Raw genomic sequence first — 19331 nt, 5'->3', positions numbered from 1 at the left:
TGTATGACCCCACCCATTCTCCAGGAGTTCAAGCTGCGCTTCACTTCACTGACTCGTGAAGATATGAATCACGACTTAGTTTAAAAAGTAACAATATATTCTCATAACAAATGCTATGACACGTACGCAGCGCCACGCAAATAACAGCTGTAGATATACCATAAACGGACACTTGCCAAACAAATGTGATCAATAGATATTTGTGCTTAGTTCTCTGCTGCATATATACCTTTAACGGGCACTTGCCAAATAAACATGAATCAACAGATATTTACGCATAGCTCTCTGCACGGCGTACGTGTACTAAAAGTAATATTTCGCTAGGAGCCGTCAGAGGTCTACATTATCCCAATAAAAATAATATTTACCCACAGACTGGTGTTAGTTCGCATCTATTTTCATGACAACGGAAGTACTAACAAATGAAGACAGAAATTTATGCTTTGTGAGTGATTTTCTCCATTGTATAAGTGAATAACAAGTGTTCAGACGGCTACCCAGGAATAATTAAGCCATTAGAGCGGATATTATGCCACGGCCTTAATGAGTTTGAGGCAGAGATCGATGGGCAATCATTTCCACTATCGTTGATAAAAATTTGTCCAAATACATATTGATTATTGAGTGAAATACATTCTCTGAAATTATGAAGGCAACAGGGATACAACACATGGAACGAAATGGCAACTACTTAGAGAACTTCTACATGAATCAGACTGCAGTTTGAAGACACGAAGACCATGGAAGGGAGGCAGTTGTTGGGAAGGAAGTGATACAGGGTTGTAGTCTACCCCTGTGTTATTCAGTATGTATACTGAACAATCAGTAAAGAAAATAAAGGAGAATATTATAACGATAATTAAAGCTCAGGGAGAAGAAATAAATATTGTTTTCCGATGATACTGTAATTCTATCAAAGTAGCAAAACTTTTGAAAGATTAGTTTAGAGGAATGGAAGATGTACATTAACAAGAGTGAAACTGTGGTAATGGAGTGCTGACCAATTAAATCTGACGATGACGAGGAAATCAGATTAGCAAAAGCTAGAAAAGACTTTCTGAAAAAAAAGAAGTATTTCAACTTCTGATGTAAACTAGAGTGTTAGGAAGCCTCTTTTGTAAGTATTTATTTGGAGTGTAACGCTTTTCGATAGTGCAGCGTGGATGACAGTAAAAAGCATAAACAGAGTAGAATCATTTGAAGTGTCACAGGAGAAAGCCGATTAGATTCATGTGTCAGATAACTAATGAAGATATGCTGAATGTAATCGGGGAGAAACTTTATTTCTGGCATAAATGGAGTAAAATAAGGTTTATGCGACATTCTGAGGCACGAAGGCACCTGTAGTAGGCAATCACAGTAGATATGAATGCTATTCAGTACACCTGCGTCCTATGAAATGGGGGACTTCAGGAAAATTTGAATGAAGGACGATCAAGAACATTATCTGAATGCCACACTAAGCCCTTCTCTACATGTCGGTACTTATATACTTGCATAGGATTCGCACTGGGTTGCATGTATGCTGCATCAGCGGACACAAACGGAAACTTTTTATTGCTCCTTTATATATCGCCGATAAAAATAGCATTCAATTAATTACGGCGGATAGGAAGACTCATGCGTTGGTGATAGCAGAAGAGCTGTGCCGATATCAGAGGGAACAGTTTCAGTACATCCCTCCAAGGTGGTCCAGACTGTCACGGGGACAAGTGAAATTGAACTATTCCTCGGGGGAACAGGTGGAGGAGGTCATCCTTGCAACTCGCCGATATTTTCAGATAGAAGGTCCTCGCTGGCTATATTCATTGTAAAACTCAGTCGTAACTGTCACAAGGACCTTCATGAGGGTCAGAAAAACTGGAATTACTCAACAGTGCGATTCTGCTAAACGGAACTCTTTGTGACATATTGGTATCAACTTCTCGGCTAACAGGACCACCAACGAAATTGACGGCTGTAAAACGAACGTATCCTCAACTGCATCTGTAATCATTTCGAAATCCCGCCAGCGGAGAACCCATCAGAATGCTACCATTGATTCCTGGGCCGTCGATAGTTTGGACCTGGCAAGTTGAGCTCGTTCTTTGCCGGTTACAGGATCTTTGGTTTACTCTCTGGTGGCCGGGGGGGAAGTGGGTTGTGTGAAAAGGCAGGGTGGCAGTCGGGACTGAGCGGTTATAGTGGATCGTGTGTACGATGGAACGCAGGGGCTTCATAAAGAGCAAATGATCACGATTGCCGGGGCACCGTTTCTCTGTTGTCTGATGTCGGCATTCTCTGTGTAAGTCGGTGCGACTGTTGATGTGCCGTGCGGGGCCAGCCTAGCCCTGCCCTGGTTGTATTTGTTCACGCAAAGTATCTAAACTGTTTCGCTTTTGGTATTTCACATTTAATGTCATTTCCTAAGGGTGAAAGCTCAAGTTTAATCTGTAATGTGTTTTTTAAGTTGAATTTAGTACGTAGTTGCTGTTGAGGAAAAGAAATTATTGTTGGTTAATAAATTGTTTTAAAGAGGACTTGGTAACAAATCATGTTCAACAGCTTTTCCCAGCCCTTCATCTAGGACCTGTTGGTTGGTGTCCTCCTAATATACAAGCGGTTGTTGCCTATGTCCGTTGCCTTGAAAAGCTGCTAGCAGCACAGGGTGATGGCATTAGCGTGGAACAGTTGATCCAGTATATTCAGCAATACTGCAGTGGGTACCAGCACTGGGTCATGGTAATGGGAAATTCGACGTCAGTCTTGGCCATCCTTTGCGTGGCGTGATTCCGCATCGGCGAAGAGTTGTCTAGTGACGTGTTCTCCCAGCCCATTACCCCCTAATCCAATGGAATGATCCCAAAGTTTCGGTGTACCAGCCACTATACGCTGTTTGATGGAGAGTGTAGTGAAGAGGACTGGACAAGGTACGAAGTGTACATAGTGGTATGAGACAGAGTGAACCAGATGGGTAGAAATAAAACTATGTACACAGCAGTACCATGTTGCTTTAGCAGTTGGCTGTTTCAACAGCAGCCCAGAATTATGAGGACAGAATTCTCTCGTGGTATGACGAGTGTTGCGGCCTGGTCTTCAGGCCGGTCCCTGCAAGCGGGCAGGTTATATGTTGGCTAACCACTGCCGCAATTCCGCAATGGTGCAATGCAGTTGTGCCGGCAGCATCATGAAACGCGGTGTTCTTCCATCAGTGGTTGACTTTGTTGCTACCCGATGTAATACAATGCGGCGTTTCCGCGGGATATCACATGATACGAGCCTACCTCCTGGAGGTAGCCTACCAGCTGGAGGGAGCGTAAATGCTCGTAGCGCAACCGGTAGTATCATTGCTTCGGAACTGTGCAGCGTCTTCGCCAGTCATCAGTTAAATATACAGATGAGCTTCCCCATCCCTATCGATCAGCGTCACCAATTAGGCGAAGGCTATGGGCCGTAAGCTAACCCTTATGGTTTCAAATCGAGGCCACCCAGTGGGTGCCATTGCTCCACACTCCGGCCAGTCTCTGTAGGTCCTAGGTTCGACGTGGGGCCTGCGCACTCAACGCTAGCGTTATAGAACACCGTCGCGAGGCCCTCGAGAAAGACAGCCATGACGCATACGTCACAGCAAGCGGCACTGCAGGTCTTACCAGTGCCAGCAGCCGTCTCTGTTAGCTGTAAGCTTTAATAACACTGTTGCTGGTGAAGGACAGCAGACGTAAAGTTTTTCTGTGCCAGGCGTACGAATACTCTCAGATCAGAGGACTGACAGCGAAAGTCAAACATCTGGTTTAGAGTTAGTCAGAGAGACAGTTCTGACTACTCACGTAATATCTGAGATTCATTGTCAGTCGAAACGTAAAATACCAGCAGTAACAAAATTATGTTTAAAAATATTCAAAGCTTCTCCTAACAAATTAAAAATTAAGAGGAATTTCTATAACAAAACCGTGTTAACATAACTAAGGTTTTTTCGGTTACTGAACGCAATTTATGAACTGGAAGAATTATAGTTACCTTCTATGGAAAGCGAGCTGCTCTGTCGCTACTGCTCATTGACTAGTTTGGTGTGGCACGTGACTGGTATGCCGTGAGACATTGCACTGGATGTCGGCAAGGAAATCTCTGGTAGAATGATTCTAACGAAAGGTGATGAATGAATTATAGTTGCATTTAGAATATAAAGCCACAGTCGAATGTTTCATTCAAGTTCTCTGAATATAACTAATCAGATGTCATCCAAAAATACTGATATTATGAAGAGCACCACTTCGAATACTGATGTACCTTACATTCATTGCACAGTGATATTTTGTCCGTGTTAAATTGGGCCGAGAAAACTATGAAGGTGGCATTTTGTTGGTCCAATAGAGGTTCCTGAATGCTGAGAATAGGCCGTTGAAGATTGTTAAGAATGGTTGCTTTAAGAGTTATACACTATTAGCCATTAAAAACGCAACATGAAGCGTACTGCGGAATTTTACTCATCGTACACATACTGAGTAAGAGTAAGATTACACGATAAAATTTGTAGTTATTTGTGGATATACGGAAAGCATAATTTAATAAGCCGATCTTATGCCCCTTACAGCAGCAAAGGCTCTTATCCAGTGGCTCTTACCCAGGTGGGCATCTAGTCAAGTGAGCTGGAATGAAAGATGGGGATACTACATCCCAGGCTGCTTGAATTCTGTGTCAGAATTGCGCTGTCTGGCGATTTGCGGCGTGCCAATCTCTCGTCAACAGATGTCCGACGTTTACAGGGAGTGGAAATGGAAGGCGGCAGTGGCCGGGAGTTCCCATTCTGGAAGTTCGCGACACCACATTGGGCGATTTGGGTGTCGACAATGGGGATGAAATTATGATGAGAACAGCACAACACCCAGTCCCTGAGGGGAGAAAATCTCCCACCCCAGCCAGGAATCGAACCCGGGCCCCTGTGCGTGGCCTTCTAGCGCGCTGACCATTCAGCTATTGGGGTGGACTACAGAGGGTAAGAGGTCTAGAGAACGTGCTGTCTAGGGAAGTAGTTGAACGCAAATTGTATCAAGATATGTCAGGATGGCACAGGTGCCAACCAACAACCAGTGGTCCTTTATCTTGTTCAAAGATGACATCTCGGAGATCTCTAAGATAGGACTGAGCCACCGGCCGTACCACATGAGAAGTGTAACAACTGCAGTCCAAATTACCAGCCATGCGAGCCAGAGGTGACAGTGTTGTGTACCCAACGGCAGATCATACGACCACGCATGACGATGACAAATGCAATCTGGTAACGTTCCTTCTCCTCAGAGCGTCTACACGCAGGTATGTGCAACGTAACGGTTTACCAGGAACCAGGAGTAGTCTAAAAAGACGTGTGCGTTGTTGTCGGCGGGCACTCCACTGTCTGGGCGCCTCTCTCTTCTGCTGCTTCAAGGGAAGCTACCTACCGTGATGTTGTCTGTGATGTTGCAGACGCTTTCTGCCTGTCTTTGTCAGTACTCTGCTTTCTACAGCCGGCCGCTGGTCGCCGAGCGGTTCTAGGCGCTTCAGTCTGGAACCGCGGGACCACTACGGTAGCAGGTTCGAATCCTGCCTCGGACATGGATGTGTGTGATGTCCTTAGGTTAGTTCGGCTTAAGTAGTTCTAAGTTCCAGGGGACTGCTGACCTCCGATGTTAAGTCCCATAGTGCTCAGAGCCATTTGAACCATTTTGCTTTCTACAAACAAACCCATTTCCTGATTCAAAGCCGGCCGTAGTGGCCGAGCGGTTTTAGGTGCTTGAGTCTGGAACCGCGTGACCGCTACGGTCGCAGGTTCGAATCCTGCCTCGGTCATGGATGTGTGTGATGTCCTTAGATTGGTTAGGTTTAAGTAGTTCTAAGTTCTAGGGGACTGATAACCACAGATGTTAAATCCCATAGTGCTCAGAGCCATTTTTGAACCTGATTCTAGGTATGTGACTTGGCTGTAAGAAAACCACATGGAGAGCGATAAAATGTCTGTTTTGTCAGATGCTAGTATAGTGGGAACGCTGAAATGTTGCATGGCATCTCCAACGTGTAGCTGGTGCCAGCCGAAACAAATATTGCTCATCTCGTCTTTCATACGGCGGCAGTGGCAACAAAAGCAGCTGTTTGTTTCTCTTACGTGCTTATTCGATTGACTGCTTCGAAATTAATCTACTGCGAAATTCATTTTACTTACATGTATTTACATGGACAAAAATTATGAGAAATAAACTTCAATCCAGTAGCGACTCAGTAGCTGTGCATGCTTGGCGAAAGCAGTCAGCGCTGGCCAGGGCTGTGCAGTCGCTGCTGCTGTATTGGTTATTCTTCGAATTTCGCGATAAAACGAATATCGCATTATACTAATGTGGGACCGCTCTATCGAATCGGCACGTAAAGCTCCGCTTTAGAAATCGTTTCACCTGTAACTGGGAACAAACCGATACTTTCCGCTGACACTGGGCGTCACATGAAACACGTGATGAGCACTGTTTATCTGGCTTGACACCAGCTACTCAATACAAAAACGAAATTGCAAACATCATAGAAAATATAACTGACGACTTTGATGAGAGAAACTCCGTATATTCGAATTGATCTACCCCGCCACCTATAGGAACCCCAAAGTTTAACCTGAAATCTTAATATCGGTGTAGTTCAGCAGTTTTCACAATAACAAACAATGTCAGAGCCGAAAGAAGTGATAGCGAGTGACCAGCGAGTGGGCTACAGACATTTCTATCCGCAGTCCAGCGTTCAGCCAACGACATCGTGATTAAATATTTTGACTGTGGACATCCGTACGTCGAGAAACGCTCTTTGTATGCGGGTGCAGATCTCGCTAAATGAAAGTCGTGGACGAGAATTTTGAATAACGAGGAAGAATCATAGAGGTATTCATGTAAGGTTAAATTAAACTGAAGTAGCTTGTGCTACATAATAGCTATGATAGCACTACAGTTGCTTGTTTCAATGGCTGTCAGAAAATTACCAGAGAGCGAATGCCATTTAGCGGGAGCAAGAGGCCAGAGAGACAACACTGCGATAGAAACCATAATATCTCGTCGCGTTAGCTAAACGACACTTGTTGTGAAAACAGAGCGCTGAGCAGTGGTATTCAGAGAGGGCGGCCATTACCGCAGAGCAGATGCGGCGGTAACGGTGAGCATTTGGGGAAATGTCACAGCCACAGGCAGCCTGAGTGAAACCACGTCCCGGAAATGTCGGCGCCCAGGGCGGAAGCCCGCCCGTGAGCTGCCGCTGAATGCATCCTGCTCGAATATCGTGCCAAACATCAGCAGGCGGCTCTGCTCATGGGGCGAACATTCGAGATTAATCTACTTTAGAATGTGAGTATTGTGAATGCAAGAATTTTTTATTTGCATAACTAGCAGAGTACCTCGCACTGACCGGGTCTCCATCTCCTTCTTCCCCCTCTGTTTCAGTCCGCCTACTCCGTCCATGCCCTTCTCTCACATCTCTATGTCCACTTCTTCCACCTCCACCTTCACGTCTTCTGCCGGCCCGAGTGGCCGAGCGGTTCTAGGCACTTCAGTCTGGAACCGCGCGACCGCTACAGCCGCAGGTTCGACTCCTGCATCGGGCATGGATGTGTGTGATGTCCTTAGGTTAGTTAGGTTTAAGTAGTTCTAAGTTCTAGGGGACTGATGACCTCAGAAGTTAAGTCCCATAGTGCTCAGAGCCATTTTTTCGCTTCTTCCTTCTCTTTTCTTCGTCTGTCTATCTCCTTCTCTTTCCTTCCTCTCTGTCCATTTCCTCTTCCTTTGCCATATCCATATCCTTCTTCTCCCTCTCTAACTGTCCATTTTTTTCTCTCCACGTTTTTTTCCACGTTTTCATCCTCACACCAATAGGAGCCTGCCGGTTCTTACTCTCACAGTATTTCTTTCCAGAGAGCAAGTACGAGGGCGTGCCGTAAAGTAATGCTTCCGAATTTTTGTGTGAAAACCCATAACGCTTTTTTAAATAAAACAAATTAACGTTCTACATCTCTATTCTCTATCTCTACATATTTGTAGCCCTCCACTGCTAGAGGGTTCCGAATTTTCGGGTGTAACACGACGATGTCTAACGTAAATATGTAGATGCATGAGAAACAGCGTGCCGTCATCGAGTTTCGAATTCGAAGAGTTCCTTCACACATGAAGCACCCTCTCCTTCAGAGGCCAGACCAAACACGATGGCTGCGACATCTGCAACCAGCCGACGTCTTGGATTTACTGTCATCGATCATCCTCCATACAGTCTCAACTTGGCCCCATCCTATTTCCAAAACCTAAGAAATACCTTCGAGGGCTTCATTTTGATAGCGATGAAGCGGTGCAAGCACATGTGAGTTTTCGGCTCCAAGTGAGGTAGTCTATATTGAGGGTATCAATAAAGTGATCTCTTATTGCAAGAAATGTGATCTTCGTCAGCTTGAATATGTTGAGAAATAAATATATTGCCATGAATAATAAAGATGTAGAATGTTAGTAACTTTTATTTTATTTAACAAGCCTTAAGAGTGGTCACATAAAAGTTCGGAGGCACTACTTTTCAGCACGCTCTTGTACCTGTATCCATGCATCTTGTCGTCTTCGGTAATGGCGAGAGCATCTTCCAGCAGGACAACTGTCAAATTCACCGGTGCGGTATCGCTCTGCGGTGGTTTGGGAAGAATGATATAAACTTGCATTGATATCTTGGCGCCGGCCGGGGTGGCCGGGCGGTTCTAGGCGCTACAGTCTGGAACCGCGCGACCACTACGGTCCAGGTTCGAATCCTGCCTCGGGCATGGATGTGAGTGATGTCCTTAGGTTAGTTAGGTTTAAGTAGTTCTAAGTTCTAGGGGACTGATGACCAAAGAAGTTAAGTCCCATAGTGCTCAGAGCCATTTGAACCATTTTTTGATATCTTGGCCCCAAATTTACCAAATATAAACACGATGGATCGCGTCTATCGGACGCTAGCTCAGCTCCCACAACTAAGATTCCTGTAATTTACAGGAATAGTCTAACATGTTTGCAAACATCTGGTGCCTCATAATTCCGGAAAACTTCCAAAGACTTGCCGAATCCATGTCATGTAAAATCGCCGCTGTAACGTGTTCCACAGGTGGACCATGTAACATTACTTTCTATAAATTCAAGAAAATAAATGTGATATACAATGAAGCGCCAAAGAAACTTGTATAGGCATGCTTATTGAAATACAGAGATATGTAAACAGGCAGAATACGGCGCTACGGTCGGCACCGCCTATATAAGACAATAAGTGTGTGGCGGAATTGCTAGATCGGTTACTGCTGCTACATTGGCAGGTTATCACTATTTAAATGAGTTTGAACGTGGTGTTATAGTCGGCGCACGAGCAATGGGACACAGCATCTCCGAAGCAGCGAAGAAGGGGGGATTTTCCCGTGCGACCATTTCCACGAGTGTACCGCGAATATCAGGAACCAGGTAAAACATCAAGCCTCTTACATCCCTGCGGCCGGAAAGAGATCCTGCAAGAAAGGAAAAACCGACTACTGAAGAGAATCGTTCAACTTGACAAAAGTCCAACCCTTTTGCAAATTGTTGCGGATTTCAATGCTGGGCCATCAACAAGCGTCAGCGTGCGAACCGTTCAACGAAACACCGTAGATTGGGCTTTCGGAGCCGAAGAACCACTGCTGTACACTTGGTAACTGCAGGACACAAAGCTTTACGCCTTGCCTGGACCCATCAATACCGACATTGGACTGTTGATGACTAGAAACATGTTGCCTGGTCGAACAATCTCGTTTCAAATTGTATCGAGCGGATGGACGTGTACGGGTATGGAGACAGCCTCCTGAATTCACTGACCCTGCATGTCAGCAGGGGACTCTTCAAGCTGATGCAGGCTCTGTAATGGTCTGGTGAGTGTGCAGTTGGAGTGATATGGGACCCCTGATACGTCTAGATACGATTCTGACAGGTGACAAGTACGTAAGCATCCTGTATGATCACCTGCATCTATTCATGTCCATCGGGCATTCCGACGTACTTGGACAATTCCAGCAGGACAATGCGACACCCCACACATCCAGAATTGCTAGAGAGTGGCTCCAGAGACACTCTTGTGAGTATAAACCCTACAGCTGGCCACCAGATTCCCCAGACACGAATATTATTGAGTACATCTGGGATGCCTTGCAACGTGCTGTTCAGAAGAGATCTCCACCCCCTCGTACTCTTTCTGATTTACTGACAGCCCTGCAGGATTCATGGTATCAAGTCCCTCCAGCACTACTTCAAACATGACGCGTCGTGTTGCGACCATTCTGCGTACTCGCTGTGTCCCTACACAATATTAGGGAGGTGTAATTATTTCTTCGGCTCTTCAGTGTATTAATCTACAAAACACTTCAGAAATTAAGAAAGCAAAAATTTGTATAAACAGACTGAGAAAATCCTTACGTTAATCATTTACGTTAGAAAAATTTTTCATTTTTCTCTACCGCGGGGAGACTTACTATCGCGTCATGGTTATCTGTAAGACTGCTTACTGAATGATTGCATATTAATTTGTCAAACAGTGTTTTAATTCATAGTGATACTTGAAATACCCAATTTCAAATCTTAAAAACATTGTTAGTTAATCAAGTCTGTAATACGTATTTTCAGTGGCCGTAATAAAAAGAAAAATAAATGTTGAAACCGTATTGTTCAGTGACCGAAGAATTCGAGCTGCGTGCTGATTCTTTCGTTACTTATTCTCGTAACAGAAAAATAACTTATCTTTGTCAGTATCGAAGTCCGATTGTAACAATTTTTATATTTATAAAACCTAGGAATTTTATGAAAGTCACACGGTCAGGAGTCACTGAAAATTTGCGGCCGACAACAATAACGCTTTGACCCGAACACCTATCAATTCTCGATGAAGTGCGATATGAGAAGACAATAATTTTTTACATTTTGAGATAATTGAATTCTTTTACAGGTGCTGGTCAGAGAAACTGTAAGAATGAGAAATAGTTCCATCGTCGCAGGACTCTGCTTTCTTGCTGCTACTAAATATGCACGGGAAACTTATAAATTATTTGGAATTTATCAGTGTCGTTTTGCTGAAGAATTTTTTCCTTTGCATTATTTCCCATGATAAGAATGCGCATTTCAACCAACAGCCTGTGAAGCAGGTAGTCATAATGTTACGGCCCAATGGTGTGTATCGCAGAGTAAAAAACTGCAGTCTCAATAGAGCATGATCTTGCAGACGTCGAATTCCGACCAGCATTGGTAGACGTTTCTCCTATTTACACGAGGCATAACGCAATGTTGTCCTTACAACCAACATTCAAATTGGATATCTTAGTGAGGAACACTCTGCACCTTCTTTCTATCATATACAGAATTCAAATGGCGTAACCCCTGCCTACTGGGTGCTGGGTGCCTTTGTGTTGAAATGTTAATTATTTTGCATATCCAAACACGTAGAACACTTCTCGTCAGTTTGACGTTTGTCAGGAATGAGATTAACGAGCATTCTGGGACTGTTTCAGTAGTGTCTTTGGAGACTAGCAAAAATAGCAATCGGAGCAGAATATTGCTGCCAACAGCTAGTTACTGGGACAGCGCTTTTTCAGCAGCACTGAGGTGATTTGGTGGCTACCACTAAGCAAGAAGCATGGTGATCTCAGTTATCCAACCATGTGGGATAAGAACGTGTGTTCACATTCTGGGTTCAGGCGTTTCTGCAAGGAGGAACACCAGAATTTATATAATCAAACGAAAGATATAACATCCCAATATCTTGTGGGCAATACAAAAACATCACGTCTATGTGATAATTTAGTAGCTGAAACGGGTAACAGTAAATGCTACCTTTTTAAAATGAAGACTATCCCAGACCGCAACAACTTCTTTTTTTTGTTTTTATTTTCGTAACCGGTTGTGGTCTGTAAGATCATCCTCAGACCAAAGACCACAGATAACGTGGTGCCACTAAAGGGTGATACTTATTTACCTATACGGAATAAAATCGTCATAACTTCCGAACGGTTTGCGTTAGGACGCTCAAAGTACACGGTTGGCCGTAAGCTATGATGGGAATTAGTATGCGCCGTATGGTTTCGTTTAACGACGAAGCGCACTTTCATTTGGATGGGTTCGTCGATAAGCAAAATTGACGCATTTTGGGGACTGAGAATCCATATTTCGCAATCGAGAAGTCTCTTCACCCTCAACGGGTGACTGTGTGGTGTGCAAAGTCCAGTCACAGGTAATCGGTGCGATATTCGTTGATGGCACGGCGACTACCAAACGGTACGTGAAGATTTTGCAAGATAATTTCATTCTGATTATCGAAAGTAACCCTCATTACTAAAAGAAGTTGTTCACGCAAGACAGAGCTTGACCCCATCGTAACAGGAGACTGTTTGATGTCCGGAAAGAGCACCTTGGGGATCGCATTCTGGCTCTGGGGTACCCAGAGGCCACTGGCATAGTCCTCGATTGCCCGCTATGTTACCCGGATCTGAACACGGGAGATTCCTTTTTGAGGACCTATATTATCAGGCGTACAGAAATAGCGCCAAAACCATTGCTGTGTTGAAAACAGCCATTCAGAAGGTCACTGACAGCACGATGTTCCACAAGTTCGCGGGTCATGCAGAATTTCGCTATAAGTCTGAGCTACATCATCGCCAATGATGGCAGGCATATCGAACATGTCATAACCTAAATCTGAGTATCTGTAGTGACGTTTACGTGTTTAATAAAGTGTGTGCACTCCATACTTTGTAACAAGTTTACGTTTTCTTTTCATATATTTCAATATTTGTCACTCCGTTTGTACTACAGACTGGTAACTGTCACGAATTTGTTTAAGTTGTTTTGCTATAGTATTTTAGTTGCATTCAGATATGAGGAACGTCAGGCAGATTCTCATTGATCTCGTAAGACTATAGTTTACCAGAAATACCTCGCACCAGATGAACGTGTGTCTTGGGAAGGTCTGAAGCCGAAGTTAGTCATTCATGAGGGAGAGTAATGGATGTAGTGGCGCTAAGAAAATCATTCGACTACATATGGTTCAGGGTGATGGTTGTCAGCAGATTGAGACTGTAGCTCAAACTCTTATGTAGTTGCAACGCATAAACTGATATTGATCGCTGCTTATTGTGCATCAGCTGCTCACAAAAAATACAAAACAACTTGGCCTCTGGTAAAAGCGAACGAGCTAGGGTTGCTTAGATAAATACGTTCTCGTTACAAGCCAAGATGGTGGAAAAATTTCAAACTGGAAACGACATGTCTGAAGACTGTCATTGTGAAACCAAGTGTATGGAAAATAAGGAAAGAGAAACCAAGGAGAGCGTCATGCGACTATAGCATTTCACTGAAACGTAGAAATGATTGGTAATGAATATTAAACTCATAGCGTTAGTTTAAGTTACAATCCCATCACATTATCTGTAACAAACAGTTCTTGAAGTACATGAAAATGAAGACAAACTTAAGACTACTTTAAACACTATGTATATGTACTAAGAGATTCCCAGTGTTCAGTTTAGTTGCATGCAGGCCGAATAACTAATAAATGATGGTTGCAAATATCAATATCAAGAATGTCAAGAAAATCCCTTTTAGAGATAATAATTTAGTTTGCCGTTTGCTGCAAAAGTAGCCGCATTCAGCGTACACTTCGAAGAGCATCAAACACAGCATCGCCCTCTGCAAAATATTTATTTATTTATTTATTTTTATTTATTTATTTATTTATTTAACCTGATCAGATTAGGGCCATCAGGCCCTCTCTTACATCGGACCAGTGTTCCACACATGCAGCATTTCACACATCAGAGTTACATCATGGACAAAGTTTAAATGAGTAAATTAGCTTACTCTAGTGACAATATGAATAAAGAGTAGTGACTAAGACCTAATAAAGTAAATGCGGAAGTATTTTTACAACAGTTGCTATACATACAGATTATGATAAAAGCAATAATAATAACAGTAAAACATAAAATCAAATAATAATGATAAACATGACTAAGACCTAATAAAGTAAATGCTGGCAGTATTTTTACATCATGTGCTATACATACAGATTATGGTGAAAGCAATAATAATAACAGTAAAAAAATCAAATAATAATGACAAACATGAGAAAGATTGGCAATAGTAATGAAGGTTTGTGCAGATGTACATTAATATTTTAGTGTGTAAAGTAGATGTTTACTAGTATAGCGAGTTTTGGGTAAGGGAGGTTTAAGGAGGGGGTGAGAGGGAAGTAATGAGGTGAAGTGCACTCATGTACAGAGGAAGGCATTACTGTTGCTTAAGTAGATACGTCATTAAGTGTTTTTTGAAGCCGGTCATGTTTTTAAGTTCTCTAACATAACGAGGGAGGTTATTCCAGAGTCGGGTTCCCGCTACTGTAAAGGACTTGGAGAAGGTGACTGAGCGATGCAGTGGAACGGAGAGAATTTTATTATGATGGGAACGTGTGTTTCTGTCATGTTGTTCCGACATGAGTGTTAGGGACGAGGAGAGATATGAGGGACAGTGTACATTTATAAGGCAGTAGATGAGACAGAGTGTATGGAAATCTCTGCGTTTGTCTGCACGCAGCCAGGACAATTTTGCATATGCTGGTGAAATGTGATCAAAAAGTCGAACGTCACAGATATATCGGACGCAGGCATTCGTGACCAGTTCTAGACGTCGGGAATTTTCCTGAGAGAGGCCTTGTAGGATAATATCGCTGTAGTCGATGATTGGGAGTATAAGCGTTTGTACTAATTTCTTTTTCAGATCGAAAGGGAAGAGTTTTTTATATTTTTGTAGGACATGAAGGGATGCTGATGCTTTTTTGCACACTGCAGTTACGTGCTCTGTCCAATTTAGATTTTCATCTATTATTACTCCCAAACTCTTTGCTGAGGGCGAGAAGTTAATATTTGTTCCATTTAGGATAAGAGGTGGTATAGATTCTCGATGTTTTGGGCTAATGAGCTTAGAGTGACCAACAAGTACCGCTTGGGTTTTAGATGGGTTTAGTTTTAGACCTATGTCCTGTGCCCATTTTGACAGTGCATCGAGGTCAGTGTTGAAATTTTCAATAGCTTTCTTGAGATTGCTTGGTTTCGCACTTAGATACAACTGAAGGTCATCAGCATACATATGGTATTTGCAATAGGTCAGGACCGATGACACATCATTGACATAAAGAGAGAAGAGTATAGGACCTAATACTGAGCCTTGGGGAACGCCTGACACTACCTGCCGCCATTGTGATTTTATATCCCCAGACAGGACGCGTTGCTGACGAGACGTCATGTATGAGCGAAACCATTGCACTGCGCTTGGTGAGAAATTTAGACCGCTAAGTTTGGCTAGTAAGATGTCGAAGTCGACAGTATCAAATGCTTTGCTGAAATCTAAGAAGCAAATGATAGTCGCTTCTTGTCTGTCCATGGCAAGTTTCAGGTCATCTGTCACCTTTATCAAAGCGGATGTTGTGCTTCGATGTTTACGGAAACCTGATTGATATTCGTCTAGTAGGTTATTAGTAGTTAGGTAGTTGGTGAGCTGGTCATGAACTATATATTCTAAGGCCTTTGATAGTGCAGGAAGAAGGCAGATGGGGCGGTAGTCAGAGGCTGCTGTGGCGATGTCCTTTTTAGGCAGTGGCTTAATTTGTCCCAGTTTCCAGGCCTCAGGGAAAACACTTGTGATTAATGAATCGTTGAAAATGTTTGTTATAGAGGGCTGTAGTTGGTCAATAATAAATTTTACCATCTGGATAGTGATACCATCATGTCCAGTAGATGCTGATCTAATCCGCATTATGGCTTTCTTGACAGTACTGCAAGTGACGTGCTGTAGATAGAATTTTTCTTTGCTACAGTCGTTCATCCCAATGAAGTAGTCAATGATTCTCTGTTTTTTTTTGCGGATCAGTTTTGGTTGCAGGTAATGTGAAGAATCGGTTTAGTTCTTCAGCTGGGACCATGGGATTTTCTGCAACTTTTATTTTGCCTAAACCGAGACTACGGAGATTTTTCCACAGGATAGCTGGTCTACATCTATTGTCAGCTAATGTACGGGCATGTCTGAGCTTAGCGTTTCTCACCGCTTGACTGACTTTGTTTCGTTTCTGCTTGTATACAGCGTGATTTTCAGGTGTAGGGTGTATCTTGTATGCTCGATGTGCAGCGTCTCTGAGATTCATGAGCTGTTTTAGTTCATCAGTCAGCCAAGGTGCAGGTTGCCTTTTTACTTTTCTGGTCTTTATTGGAGCATATTTGTCATATAGTTGAGTAATTTTGTTAGTGAAATCGTGGAGTTTGTCGTTTATGTCCATGAGGGGAGTAGAGGTCATCCCCCAAACTATTTCTTGTGTCTCAGTTTCGAGTTCAGGCAAATTTATGCGTTTGAGGTCTCGGTATGTAGACAGTTTTTGTTTCTTTCTATGGCATTCTAGTGAATACGTCATGGAAATGATGTCATGGGCAGACATGCCAGGCGCAGATATTTGAGAAGTGCGGATTATTCTGTTCGGAGATTTTGTTGCGAATATATCTATGAAAGTGTGACTGGTAGTCGTGTGATGAGTAGGTGCCAGCTGAAGTAGCGTCATATTTGAGGAAGAAAGCATCCTCTTAAATTTCCCAGTGGAAGGACTATTGCACAGAAAATTAATGTTAGTGTCACCAGCTATAATTACATGTTCATATGACGATTCGAGACTAGAGAGGGCAGTTTCGAAGCAGGCGAACCCACCTACTTTAGGAGGTTTGTAAAGGACACATATTAAGCACTTTCTGTTAAGTGATTTGATCTCTATGAACATATATTCCACTTGTTTATCTACATTGTTGTCGGATGTCTGTAGTACTGTAGGTGACAAATCAGAGCGTATGTACGCCCCTACTCCGCCCCCTCGTCTGTTGCATCTGTCGTGCCTGAGAAAGATATAGCCATCTAGGTTTACGGAAGTTGTAGGAATACTTGGTTTGAGCCAAGTCTCTGACAAAAGTATTACGTGTATATCAGCAGTTTGAAATATACATTTGAACTCGTCGAAGTGAGTCGATGTTCCTCAATTCGCCGGAAGCAAGTACGTTGCTGTTTGCAACGCTTTTGGAGGTCACTTTTCTTGATATTTTTTTCAATAATTCGAAAGCTACAGCCTCCAGAGAAAACCCATCCCAGTAAAAATTTAACTACAGACATCAGACGTCACCTCGGTTCCGAGAGTTCCAGAACAGGCACATAAAATTGGAACAGAGATCAGCATAAACATCATTTCCGCCCTTTTTATTTCTCATAAAAACCACAAATTGCATGTCGTACCACCATACAGCGAGACCTTCAGAGGTGGTGGTCCAGATTTCTGTTCACACCGGTGCCTCAAATACCCAGTGGCACGTACTCTTGCAATGATGCATGCCTGTGGGTCACGTCCAACAGCACCTTTCAATCTATCCCAGGCATTGTCGATAGGGTTCATGTCTGTAGAACACGATGACCACTCTAGTCGACCGATTTCTTTATTCTGAAGGAAGTCATTCACAAGATGTGCACGATGGGGGCGTGAATTGTCGTACATGAAGACGAGTGCCTCGCCAGTATGCTGCCGATATGGTTGCACTATCGGTCGGAGGATGGCATTCACGTATCGTGCAGCCGTCACGGCGCCTTCCATGACAACCAGCGTCGTACGTCGGCCCCACATAATGCCACCCCAAAACAGCAGGGAACCTCCACCTTGCTGAGCTCGCTGGATAGTGCGTCTAAGGCGTTCAGCCCGACCGGGTTGCTCCAAACATGTCTCCCACGATTGTCTGGTTGAAGGCATATGCGACCCTGATCGGTGAATATGGACCTCGCCATTGACGTCGGGAGTGAAGTTGCGCATCGTGCAGCCTATTACGGACAGTTTGCGTCGTAACACCAAGTCCTGTAGCTGCACGAAAAGCTTTATTCAACATGGTGACGTTGCTGTTAGGGTTCCTCCGAGCCATAATCCGTAGGTAGCGGTCATCCACTGCAGTAGCAGCCCTTGGGCGGCTGAGCGAGGCATGTCATTGACAGTTCCTGTCTCTCTGTACCTCCTCCATATCCGAACAACATAGCTTTGGTTCAATTCCATACGCCTGGACGTTTCCTTGTTGAGATCCCTTCCTGGCACAATGTAACAATGTGGACGCCATCGAACAGCGGTATTGGCCGTTAAGGCATGGTTGAACTACAGACAACACGAGCCATGTGCCTCCTTCCTAATGGAATGAGTGGAACTGATCGGCTGTCTGACCCCCTCCGTCTAATAGGCGCTGCTCATGCATGGATGGTTACGTCTTTGGGCTGGTTTAGTGACATCTCTGAACAGTCAAAGGGACTGTGTCTGTGATACAATATCCACAGTCAACGTCTGTATTCAGGAGTTCTGGGAACCTGGTGACGCAAAACTTTTTTTGATGTGTGTAAATTAAATTTCCTACAAAGAGATCCTGTTAACGTCTTTTAATAAGTTTGCGTGTGTTGCAAGCGAGAAAGTATGAAAATCTTGCTCGTGGTATGTGAAGACGTTGTGCGTTGCTTAAAAACCCAGCAGTTGGCACACTTGAATCAACATGTATATGTAACAGTGGAAAGCCTTAGACTAAGCTTAAAAGAAGATGTCTCTAGTTAACTCAATTATGTATTCAATGATGCAATACATTACATTCAAAGAAGCTGAACGCACGTAGAAGATATCACTGAAAAGTGTTCTGGGTAAGGTGTACATCTTTCACTGTTAATATCGACAAAATAGCTGAAGATGTATTGTTTTCCTCCCAACTGGTCATTAGAGCACAGATTGGAATTTATGTGTGGCTATTTGGAGAATGAACCAGCTGAAGGAATGCGATCAGCCATTCACGATTGTCACAGTGAAGGAAAATTTTATCGTACTTTCCTCTCAGCATATTGGTCTCAAGCTACACAAGACCTAGTAAAACATAGCATCATAATGATGAAACATTTCGAACAATCTGGATTTTCCAGTCTTGTGAAGTATTTTGAAGACATGTTGCACAAGAATCAGTACCTGTCAAACCCATACAGCCCCTCAGAACTAATCCGCATTTGCTTAATCAAATTACCTGAACATTTACGACATATTATTTTGGCAGGCCGTTGCAAAGACAACACTGAAGCTTTTCAGTGACTCTTACAAGAATTAGAAATTGACATTGACAATCGCGGAACGCGAAAACAGGAACACAACAGTTACAGATCACATCCGTCACAATTCCGCCATGAAAGGAATAATAACTGGACACGACAAGGCTATTCTTACAACGCAAACCGTGGACAAAACAGACACCACCC

This window comes from Schistocerca serialis, chromosome 2, assembly GCF_023864345.2.
Source record: "Schistocerca serialis cubense isolate TAMUIC-IGC-003099 chromosome 2, iqSchSeri2.2, whole genome shotgun sequence".
NCBI classification, from domain to species: Eukaryota; Metazoa; Arthropoda; class Insecta; order Orthoptera; family Acrididae; genus Schistocerca; species Schistocerca serialis.
Note: the sequence above shows the minus strand (reverse complement) of the source record.